This window comes from Vulpes vulpes, chromosome 2, assembly GCF_048418805.1.
Source record: "Vulpes vulpes isolate BD-2025 chromosome 2, VulVul3, whole genome shotgun sequence".
NCBI lineage: Eukaryota > Metazoa > Chordata > Mammalia > Carnivora > Canidae > Vulpes > Vulpes vulpes.
The window spans coordinates 80,959,967-80,972,251 of NC_132781.1; the positions used below are offsets into that span (position 1 = coordinate 80,959,967).

General features: G+C 42.2%; 1 protein-coding gene across 8 annotated transcripts in view; it reads right to left on the reverse strand.

Annotated features, from left to right (window-relative positions):
* Positions 1–11,569, reverse strand: part of ATP10D (ATPase phospholipid transporting 10D (putative)) — a 100,265-nt gene extending 88,696 nt beyond the window's left edge. For 7 of the 8 annotated variants that reach the window (XR_011999904.1, XR_011999903.1, XR_011999901.1 and 4 more), the window contains exon 1: positions 11,323–11,569. The gene's annotated coding sequence lies outside the window, so the exon portion shown is untranslated. Of the gene's footprint in view, positions 1–10,981 lie in introns of all 8 variants that reach the window. The other variant, XM_026016498.2, reaches the window with a different exon arrangement.
* Positions 11,570–12,285: the final 716 nt, after the last annotated feature.

The window sequence follows — 12,285 nt, forward strand, 5'->3', positions numbered from 1 at the left end:
CATCTTAATTATGACAACAGCTGTCAGTATCACATTTATCTGCCTCCCAAAGTCCTCTCCAATCTATTATTCCTCCCCTCTTTCCTGGTCCCTACAGCAATCCCTGTTCTCCTTCCCAGTTTTATTTCACATAGAACTTTTGCATCACTTTCAAACATCATAAAATCACTTTTTTATCTTAGCTCTTGTGGTCTCTCCTCTCCATTAGAGGGGGAATTTCTATCTTTTTTTGTTCACTGATACAGGCTAAGCCTAAAAAGTATCAGAGTAAATTTCCAGTACATATTTGTAGAGTGAACATATGAAGTAAGACCCCTCTCATGTGCAGCAAACACCAGAACACCTATAACAATCGGGTATACACCAGCTCCACAAATTATAAAGCTTAGTTATCTCCTGATCTCACTAAATCTTTTATTGTACACGCTAAAGTTATTAGGGTTTCATACTAAGATTTATAGCACCTAGGGGCTCAGTTGGTTAAGCGTCCAACTCTTGATTTCTGCTCAGACCATGATCTCAGGATGGTGAGACTGAGCCTTGCACTGAGCTCTGCACTGAGAGGGGAGTCTGCTTAACATTCTCTCTCTCCCTCTCCCTGCCCCTCCCCCTATTCACATGTACTCTTTTAAAAAAAAAAAAAAAGATTTATAGCATGTTACCCTAAAATGGCCACTAACCAGACTATGCAACAAGAAGATATAAAAAGGGAAATAAAGGAATGCCTGGGTGGTGCAGTCAGCTAAGTGTCTGACTTGCTGTTGGCTGGTCGTGATCTCAGGGTGGTGGGATCAAGCCCCAGGCTGGGCTCTGTGCTCAGCGGGGAGTCCCCTTGGGCTTCTCTCTCCCCCTCTCCCTTCTCTCTTCCCAAAATCAATAAATAAAAATCTTTCAAAAAGTGAACATTTAAAAAAGGAAACTAAAACAAACAGGCCCTGTTTTTAAAAATAGCTGACGTACTTGAATTTCATTGTTACAAAACTCTTAAGGAGGAAGTTTTCTGAAAACTATTTGAGAGTAGAGGAAAAGTATTTCAAGATGATAAGGCTTAACAACTTAAGTAGAAAATTCATAATTTTAAGGCTGGAAAAATTCTTAAGTAACCAATGAAATATAAACAAGAAGACTGAGGTTCAGAGACACTGACTCATCCATGATTACACATCAAGTTAGTGGCAGTCACATAAAATAATCCAGTTGTTCACTCCATTTTATTACTCATTCATATACAGGTAGGGTTTTATTAATTCCTAAACTGCATTATTTATAAATGTGTCATTAATTGTTTAAATACAAGATTTTAGGCTTGCTAATAAAATTTAGTATGACAGCGTGCTTAAACTATATTTAAAATCACTAAGATTTATTCACATTTGTATCTACCTTAAAATTTTCACAGTTAATTTGTAGGCTCTGCCCTACTGTGTCATGTTCATCCTATAAAAAAGTCCTATTATCACTCACAACGGGCTACTTTGTACATTGATATCTTATAAAAGCAATATTAGAAACTATTCACTTCTGGTTTAAACATTTACAAGAGCATAGCTGGGAAAAGAGCGTGAACAAACACTGGACACGGACAAACTACAAATACATATGGAAAGATATTTCCAACTTCACCAGTAATCTAAAAAAAAATAGCAATTAAAGCAGAGTTAATATTTTCTTGCACTAAATATAGCTAAGAATTTCTTTATTCATAACATTCAATGAAAGCAAGCTTTCATACAGTGCTGGGGTAACCTAGTCTGCTGCTTCACTTCTCTGGAGCCAAAAGGTAATATGCTTTAAAATGTTTGTCCTCATTGGCCTTGAGTAGAAAGATGATCAATTCAGCACCAGAAAGGACACTAACCCAAATGTCCAGAAAAAAGAAACTGCTAAATTGTGGTATATCTAAATGGAAGCAAAATACAGCTGTTTAAAAAATATTCTAATGAATTTTTATTAAAAATATGTTTGGGGGCACCTGGGTGGCTCAGTCAGTTAAGTGTCGGCCTTCGGCTCAGGCCATAATCCCAGTGTCCTTGGACTGAACCCCTCGTCAGGCTCCCTGCTCAGTGGGGAGTCTGCTTCTTCCTCTCCCTCTGCCTCTCCCCACCACTTGCATTCTCTCTCTCAAATAAATAAATAAAGTCTTTTAAAAACAAGTTTGGGGTTTATCAGGTTTTAATCCATGATTTATACCCATATACCAGTATGAACTCAACTGGAATATATAAATTATTTATATATATAAATTTGGAATAAGATACCTTTAAAATGTTAACACTGGTTTTTTTGAGATGGTGCTTAATAAATAACTTTTAAATATCTTTTGTAACTGCCCATATTTTTTACTATGAAAATATATTTTTACTTTATCATTAGAAAACAGATCTCTAAAAAAAAAAGAAAGAAAAGAAAAGAAAACAGATCTCTGGGATGCCTACGTGGCTCAGCGGTTGAGTGCATCTGCCTGCAGCTCAGGGCATGATCCTGGAGTCCTAGGATCGAGTCCCCCATCGGGGTCCCTGCATGGAGCCTGCTTCTCTCTCTGCCTAGCCTATGTCTCTCATGAATAAGTAAATAAAATCTTTAAAAAAAAATCCAAGTATACTGAAAGAATATAACCTGTGTTATATACACATGCACTAAGAAAATACTTTTATGCTGGGACTCTAACTTTATATAGAATTAACTAATTATAACTTGAGTGATCAGAGTAGGAATCTATATCATTCCCCACCTCCACAAAGGCACTCAGGATCTCTAATAAGAAAACCTGGTTCCCCCAGGCACAAACTCCCTACTGAAGACAAAAAAAAAAAAAAAATACCCTTTTCCCCTTACGAAACACAAAAAATGTTTAGTTTAATTATGTCTTTTGAAGCCACCTCAGTAATAACACACAGGCATTTGAAAGGGCATACAGGTCAGTGAATTGTCTTCCTTAGAGGCCTTTTAAACTAGACCAGGCACCTGCCCACCAAAACCCAGCGAATATGGCCCACTCATCAAGGATCTTACCATAAGCCTATGTTCTCAAACTATCACAGATCAGAATCACCTAGAATTTGTGAAAACATAGCCTATGTGCCTACACACACTCACACACACACATATACACACACACACAGCAGTTTCAGATTCAATAGGCCTGCAGTAGGAAGGAAATGTTTATTTCTAACAGAAAATATGTATTTCTAACGGGAAAAACTTATTTCTAAATATACTTTCTCCATGTAGTCATTATCATTAAATATTTTCATGCAACTAATCATTTCTATTCCAATAGAGTCTATATTACCGTGGTTCAAATAATTAGTGAAACTACTCTTTCATATACAAGAAATAGGGTATTTTCTGGATGCATAACCACAGAAATTTTTTTTAAAGATTTTATTTATTTATTCATGAGAGGCACAGAGAGAGAGGCAGAGACACACGCAGAGGGAGAAGCAGGCTCCCTGCAAGGAGCCCGATGTGGGACTTGATCCCAGATTCTGGGATCTGGACCTGAGCCAGAGGCAGACGCTCAACCACCGAGCCACCCAGGCATCCCAACCACAGAAATTTTTTTAAGCCAAAGAAAATAACATGCTCAAAAGAATGAGGGATTAAAGGGGAAAAATGGAGCTCTCTGTAACTAAAATGGAAAGAAGTTAACTGTTGAAGGATGGTATATGCTTATAAAACTAGAGGTTAAATCAGTAGACCACATCAAGTGTTTCCCAAAGGTTTTTTGCAGATTATTAACCTGAGTTCTAAATATGAGTTAAATAAACACATCAGAGTAAAATTTTAGGTCATATTTTCCTTTAAAAGCATATGGCATCACTGGATAGATGATGAAGACCAGTATTTCTTTAGTTGAACTGTAAAAACATTTCAGTAGAACGGATAAGAGATTTAATTAATTTCTAAAAACTATTGTAGATTCATTTCTGGAAGTGTTGAGTGACTTAAAATACCTTATAAATATTTCATAGAGAAGCCTCATGTCACAATGGCTAAAAAGTACTTCAGCACATGACAATGTAACAAAAGCCTAGATTACATATGTCATCTACAGGCATACGTTGGAGATATTCCAGTTCAGTTCCAGGCCACTCTGACAGTCAGTCCAATGAAATTTCTGGTTTCCCAGTACATATAAAAGTTAAGTCTACCTTATTCTGTCGTCTATTAAGTGTGCAATAGCATTATGCCTAAGAAAACAATATACATACCTTAATGCCTATCTGTCCCAATTTAAAAATGCTTTCTTGCTAAAAAATGCTAAGCATTATCTGAGTTTTCAGCGAGTTGTAATCTTTTTCCTGGTGGAGGGTGCTGCCTCAGTGTTGATGACTGCTGACAGACGGGTGGTGGGCCGAAGGGTAAGACTGACTGTGACAATCTCTTAAAATAAGACAACATTTGCTGCATCAACTGACCCTTCCTTTCACAAATGATTTCTCTGCAGCATGCGATGCTGACTGACAGCATTTTACCCAAAGAACTTCTTTCAAAATTGGAGTCAATCCTTTCAAACCCTGTTACTGCTTTATCAACTTTTTTTTTTAAGATTTTATTTATTTATCCATGAGAGACACAGAGAGAGAGAGGCAGAGATATAGGCAGAGGGGGAAGCAGGCTCCCTGTGGGGAGCCCGATGTGGGACTCGATCCCGGGACCCTGGGGATCATGCCCTGGGCCGAAGGCAGGTGCTCAACCGCTGAGCCACCCGGGCGCCCCCTTATCAACTAAGTTTAATATTCCAAATCTTCTACTGTCATTTCGACAATCTTCATGGCATCTTTACCAGCAGTAGACTCCGTCTCCAGAAACTACTGATCACCATAGCAAATATAATAATAATGAAAAACATAATGATCAAAAAGCTTGAAATATTGCAAGAATGACTAAAACGTGACACAGAGACACAAAGTGAGCAAATGCTGTCAGAAAAACGGCACTGAGAGATTTGACACGGGGTCACTGCATACCTTCAGTCTGTAAAAAACTCTATTATCTGCAATGCACAATAAGCTGAAGTGCAATAAAACGACCTATGGCTGAATTCAAATTGTCTCAACACATATATTTAAAATGTCCCTACGGCCTGTAAGTGTTACAAGGGATGGTATATGAACACCAGTAAGGGACAAAAGAAAGCTGCACATGGTATTAAGTTAATGGTGTGCACTGGAATTATAAAATGGATTTATAATAAATGGCCAATTCCAATAATCAACACAGTGCTACCCATCCTTCCAAAAACACATTCATCTCCGGGATGCTCAGGTAGCTCAGTTGGTTAAGCGTCTGCCTTCGGCCCAGGTCATGATCCCAGGGTTCTGGGATCGAGTCCCACAGCAGGCTCCCTGTTCAGTGGGGATGTACTTCTCTCTCTCCCTCCCTCCCACCCCATCCCCATTGCTTGTGCTTTCTCTCTCTCTCTCTCTCTCTCTCTCTCTCCTCTCTCTCAAATAAATAAAATCTTTAAACACACACACACACACACACACATTCATCCCAAATAAGAAGTGATGATATAATTAACTGTTTTCGAAAAAGCAATAAACGCATCTGCAGTTAATAGAAAAATACAAGCTCCAACAAGTGATACTGATACTCGGTCAGACTGACAGTCTGCCACTTACCATAAGCTCTTAGCCCCTCTGGGCCTCAGTCTCCACATCTGTAAGATGGAAATAACATCGTCCACCTCACAAAGCTTTGTAAGGAAGTTTATTAAATAACGCACAGCACCTAACATACTAGATAACTTCATCTTTCAACTAATGTTTGTTGAGTTTCGACTATATGCCAGGCAATGTTACGGAAAACAGAAATAAACCAGGGAATAAAACAGACAAAAATCTCTGCCTCGGAGGAGTTACCTTCTAGTGTTCATGTAATTTACCTTGTCTTTGCCCCGCACTGGGTATTTCGGAAAAAGAATACAAGTGCTCAGAATAGGTCAACATATTCAATTCAACAACAACAACAAAAAAGATAACAATAGTGTAATCACACGGTATAAAAATTTAGAGAGTAGAAAGTCCTATGGGAAGACATGAAATGAGGCTGGAAGATGGAGTGGATGGAAGGCTCCTGGGAAGAGCGAGCATGTTAAATGAACTTTGGGAAACATCTACAATCTGGGAGGAGGGGTTTGTAGATTTGAGAAAAGGAAATACTATGAATGGAGGCCAGACGGCTAAAATACCCTGTGTTCGTGGAAGTACTGCTGACTAGTTCAGGTACAAAATAAGGAGGGGAAATTAAGATGGAAATCTGTGTCAGTACCATGTAAGCACTTTTTTTTTTTTTATAGGACCATGTAAGCTCTTACTAAGATGAGGAACATACTTACTTTGAAGGAAATGGGAAATCACTGGAAACATCTGAGAGGGTGCGATAAAACACGGACATTTAAAGGACTTCTTTGCAAGAAGCTGAAAGACACATCGGACTAGGGGAGAAAAGGCAGGGAGACTAGGCTGGAAAAGGGAGCAAAGTGCTTCAGAACACAGGTGGCCACCTAACAAGGAGTGCTATCATTAAAGATTTCCAAAGGCACCTGCCAGTGCACCTCTGTGACAACAGCAGCACCCATGGAGGGCAAGGGCCCACGCTCCTGTTCCCCCCATACCTCCTGTCCTTGGCCTGTCACCAATGTTGCATCCTTACCACCATGTCCTCTATCCACACGTCCCTACCATTACCCCATCTGGACCATGACCCAAATCAAGCAGGCAAAAAGTGTGACAAATTGGGCACCGGGGGGACCCTGATACCCCCTCCTCTTTTGCATCAGCCTAAGTGAGATGTTACAAATTTGAGACAGGGAGATGGTATAGGACTCCACTGCCCTCAGGTGCCGGGGTGGCTCAGGGGCACCTGGGTGGCTCAGTCGGTTAAGGGTCAGACTCTTGGTTTCGGCCCAGGTCATGATCTGGGGGTTCTGAGACCGAGCCCCCACCTCCCACCTCCACCCTCCAGCCCTTCAGGCTCCAGTCTCAGCAGGAGGCTGCTCGAGGTTCTCCTTCTCCCTCAATACACCACCACCACTACCCCCATGCTCACTCACACGCTCGCTCTCTCTCTCTCTCTCTCTCTCTCAAATAAATCTTTAAAAACAAACCAACAAATAAAATAATAAAACTCCATTGCCCTATTCAAATGCCCTAAAACATTTCGCTTTTCTCTCAGTCCCTGGTTTACGAATCTTAAAAATATGATAAGAGTGCAGAATCAGGCATTTTTCTCACCTGGCAAGGTGGAAATATTGAAAAACTTTAGTGAAGAAAGGATATTCTAAATTAAGATTTTTAAACCATAATCTTATGAGCCTATAAGGGAAATGAGAATCTTTTTAAAGAGTGCGATTTAGGGATCCCTGGGTGGCGCAGCGGTTTGGCGCCTGCCTTTGGCCCAGGGCGCGATCCTGGAGACCCGGGATCGAATCCCACATCGGGCTCCCGGTGCATGGAGCCTGCTCCTCCCTCTGCCTGTGTCTCTGCCTCTCTCTGTCTCTGTGACTATCATAAATAAATAAAAATTAAAAAATAAATAAATAAATAGTGCTATTTATGAGAACAATAACAGGAAGAAAAAGACTTCCCAACGTCTTTGGATAATTCAAAACTGATTTCCACCCTCTTTCTCATAAGCTGTTTTTTTTATTATTATTATTACCTTTCCTACATCAAAAGTTGAAGTTTTATAAATTTGTTTTGCTAACAGAAAAACACTCCTATCCCTCCTCCTCATTCAGAGAGGGCTTAAATGGAATAGGTTGATTTCAGAAAAAGAAATTAGGGAGTGTTTAATTAAGGCCTAGCGGCTTGAGCCCCAAGCAGATGTGATCAACAGGAAATGAAAAGGAATAAGGCTTTAATCAGTCCAGCACTGCTAATTATTTCAAAAAACAGCCGGAGGCAGAAGAGTGAATGTGACAGGAGTAAATTTTACCTTGGGATCTCCCTTATAATCCAAACATTCCCACCAGCAAATATAATCCAGAAACAATGATGACACCTGACATGGGATTACCCACCACAGAGGCTTTGTGAAAGAAGAGAGAGCTCACCTATGTGGTCTTCATTCTAGAATGAGCTGCTTTATTAGGACCGTGACTTGCTTTTCTTGATAACTCAAATGTATTTATTGTAGCAATTTTAGAAACTACAGATTAATACCATGAAAAAAAAAAACAGAAATCATCCAAATATAAGTAACATGAACATTTTGGTTATTCTCCCCCAATAAAGTAGTTTCTGTGCATAGATTGGATTTTTTTTTCAAAAGTAAGATTTTTTAACTTTTCATTCCTTCTATCATGAACATTTTTCTGTACCATTAAACAAAGTCTTCCTTCCCAACAACTTCACACATTTTAATTTACTTTTCATGTTTGTTAATACGATGTGTAAAAATGTGGTAACTTTTTTCCATGCTTAGGGTTCTCCTCCCAACCTTAAAAAAGTCCATTTTTCCCTTTTGTGATTGCCCATTTATGTCTATTTTCCATTGGGCATGATTTTTCACATGGGTGTCTCTCTCTCACTGTATTTTATCGTATCTTTTGAAAAGGGCTTATAGTGTGTAAAATGTAGACCGTAAGAGTTTTAATTTCAGTTTGGGTATCTCTTGGTAATATTTTTCAAAACAGTATTTTCGTGATTATAAAAATAATAGTTGCCATAAAAGATTTGGGAATATGAGGGAAAATATTTTTAGAAAGCTCTAACTCCACCACCTACAAATCCAATTTCTTTTTCATATATGTCAGTGAATATACCCAATGATACAAACAGGAACTTGTAGGCAAACAGGAAGTACAACAGTCTTGTTCAACGTTCAATATTTGTTAATATAGAACAATGTCTGACATACAGGAAGAGTTTAATATGTGAGAAAATTCTATTTTATATTTCAAAATTATCTTCTACACATTCAAGATACTAGTGTTAAATTTTGCTTTTTCAACCCAATACACTGCAAGGATATTTTTGAATCATGAAATGTTTTCAAAAACTATTTTTGAACTGAATTTTATCAACATAGATATATAATACATTAAGTATTTTGCTATTGGGGGCTTAATTATGTTTCTTTTTCTTTCATATTACAGATAAGATGGTAATGGACAGATTTATAAATCTTCATATAAAATTCAGATGATTTCCTTGGTATGTATTTCTAGACCCAGGATTATTGAGTCAAAGCCTGGAAAGATTTACAGGCTTTAATATATTTTCCCATATTATTACATCCAATCGCTATAAGAATACACCCTCCATTTAGAAGCATAAAGAAAGATTCCATGAAGGCTACACGTATTCTACACAACTAGTACCATTATTACTTCTTACTCTAATAGTGCCACTAGGTCCATGAAAAGGGTTGTTTCTGTGGCTAAGAGGATTCCTAAAACAAACAAACCCATCTAAGATAACAGGAAGGGAATGTCTTCAAGAGCATACACTCACTTCAAACCTCTTCTTACGCAACAAGGAAAATTACTCAGCTGCTCTAACTATGGCCCAGAAATGGTGATAGCATCCAGCACACACACTGTTCCAAGAGTTGATCAACAGATTCTCCTTTTTTTCAAGCACTGACAAGAGATTAAATGTATCTTCACCAATGTGTTGGGTTTTGAGACTCCCCAGGTGATCCTGCTTGTAGCATTTTCTTTGCTTTCCCTTCATTAAAAAGACTTCTTCTAACTAGATCAGCCTTCAACATGTGCACATTTTTACCTCTTAATCTAAAAACTGAAAGAAATTTGTCTAACCAATGAGTCATTTCCTTCATTTCACTGACATCAGAATAAAAAAACAACCTATTCCATTTCTATTTAGGTTCACTAAGTAATTGTACTGAAAAAGTATTTGGTTCCTGCTATGCAAAGGTCAGGCATTCCTGAAATCCTGTGTTGTTTTTTTAAGATTTTATTTATTTGAGAGAGAGAGAGAAAGAGAGATAGTGCACTCAGGAGCATGAGCAGAGGGAGGGGGAGAAGCAGACTCCATGCTGGGCAAGGAGCCTCACAAGGGACTGGATCCCAGGACCCCCAGGGATCATGACCTGAGCCAAAGGCAAAAGCTTAACCAACTGAGCCACCTAGGTGCCCCTTGAAACCCAGTTTTAGACTGCTTGGATTTCCCATTTCTCAATACAATTTAACAAATGTTACATCATCAGTGTCATTTTTAAAACTCCCTGAAACTTTTTTGAACAGTTGCCTAGCTGCCTATGTTGAATACATGCAGTGTGGCCTCATTTCGATAAAAACAATCTATCTCAAAAAAAAAAAAAAAAAACCCACCAATCTATCTCAATGCAGGTATGTAATACCCATTTGTAAGGACACCAAGAAGGAGCAGACATCACTTCTTCCCGTGGCTTGACTCACGCTGGGGAAATGAAGCAGTTGAAGGTGGTGAGTTGAAGGTTAGTAGTTACAGGTGACCATGTGTTATCAACCTGCTCTTAACAAGCCCCCCCCCCCCAAAAAAGAGTTTTAGGACTTTTAGGATGGTACTCTTTGCAGAAATTTGACCTAGTAGATAAAAACTCCTATGTCCCCCGGAGTTTTCTGATAGAGCAATGGGATGGTTGCTGGATAAGGGGCCCCGATTCTTGGGCATCAGTGTTTGCAGGCGCTTCGCAGCCAGCCTCGCTGTCAGACCACAGAACAGGTCTTTCCTGCAAAGAACTTGCGCGCCAGGAGGCGGGAGGGCCCCGCGGCCTCCGGGGCAGCCCGGGCACCTGGGGCAGCCTGTCGCCAGGTGAGCGCAGCTCGGACGCGTCCCGGGCCCCGCCCTCCCGCGGTCCCCCCGCGCGCGGGGACCACGGCGGGCCCGGTGGCAGCGCCCCCGCCACCACTAGGAGCGAGCCAGCTCCAGCGGAAACACCCCCTTCCTTCCCAGGGAAGCCCCGCGCCACCTGCGGGGTCCCCACCTGGACGCGCATCCTCCTCGCCGCGCGGGAGACCAACCTGGGCTCGCTCCCGCCACGGGAGTGCGCGTGCGCGGAGTCCACCTCCGCGCGAACCCCCGCGCGCTCGGAAGCGAGAGAAGCAGCTCCTCCTTCGAAATGGACATCCAGGGGCTGGAACCGCTCTGCCTCCCCGCCCCCCTCCTTGCTTTTCTTGCTTTTTTTTTTTCTTTTTGCTTTTTTTGTTTTTTTTTTTTTCTAGCTCAACCACAGCCCTCGAGGCCACTTCCGAGGCGCTTCGGGGGGCCCCGGGAGCAGCCGTCGGGGAAGCGGGAGGGGAAGGCGGGGAGCAGCGGGGGAAGTGACCCGGGCCGGGCCGGGGCGCCCGCGCGTCCCGCTTACCGGTGCTCGGTCCGCGCACATCCCAGCTCGGCGACCGCGACGCTCAGGCTGCGCGAGGGAAGCCGAGCACCGCCCCGGGGCGCGGAGGCGGCCGTGCTTCTGCGCCCGCCATCTGCTCCTGCGGAGGCGCGAGGGGACGGGGAGGGGGGATCAAGTCTCCGAAGACCTGCCCCTAGGCGGGTTGCGGGAGCCCAAGCCCGCCCGCGACCCCTCGGCCTCCTCCGGGTCCGCCTCCCGGCCCGCCTCCTCCTCCGGCCCCGCCCCGCTCCCGCCAGCAGCCAATCGCCGGTCGCCCCGCCCCCGTGACGTAGGAGGGGGCGTGGTCTAGGAGGCCGGCGTCCCCGCGGCTGCTGGAGCACCGGGCCTGGCAGGTGCCGCGCTGGCCCCGGGCCCTGCGGGTCACCCCGCGCGCGTCGCCTAGACCTCAAATGCCTGGCAGTTATTTGTTTATTTCTTTTTTTAGAGCGCAAAGGGATCGAGTCTAAGCATTTAATGGTGTCCTTTTATAACTGGGAGAGAAATTGAGAAAAAGACCACAATTTGGATTTGCCCCCACGCCTGCCTTCACTCAGTCTGCACGGTGCTTTGTGCATATGTACCTGCCGTGGTCTGTTAGCTTTTAAAACTCAGGGATTAAAAAAATAATAATAATAAAAAATAAAACTCAGGGATTTACATTTTTTTTCCTTCTAAATAAATTACAACCCAGTTTGGTCTCTCAAAACTTCTGACCTCGGGGATCCCTGGATGGCTCAGTGGTGTAGCGCCGCCTGCAGCACGGGCTGTGATGCTGGGGACCCGGGATCGAGTCCCACGTCGAGTCCCACGTCGGGCTCCCTGCGTGGGGCCTGCTTCTCCCTCTGCCTGTGTCTCCGCCTCTCTGTGTCTCATGAATAAATAAAATCTTAAAAAAAAAAAAAAAAACCCTTCTGGCTGACTAAGTGCTTTGAGAAAGGAAAGGAA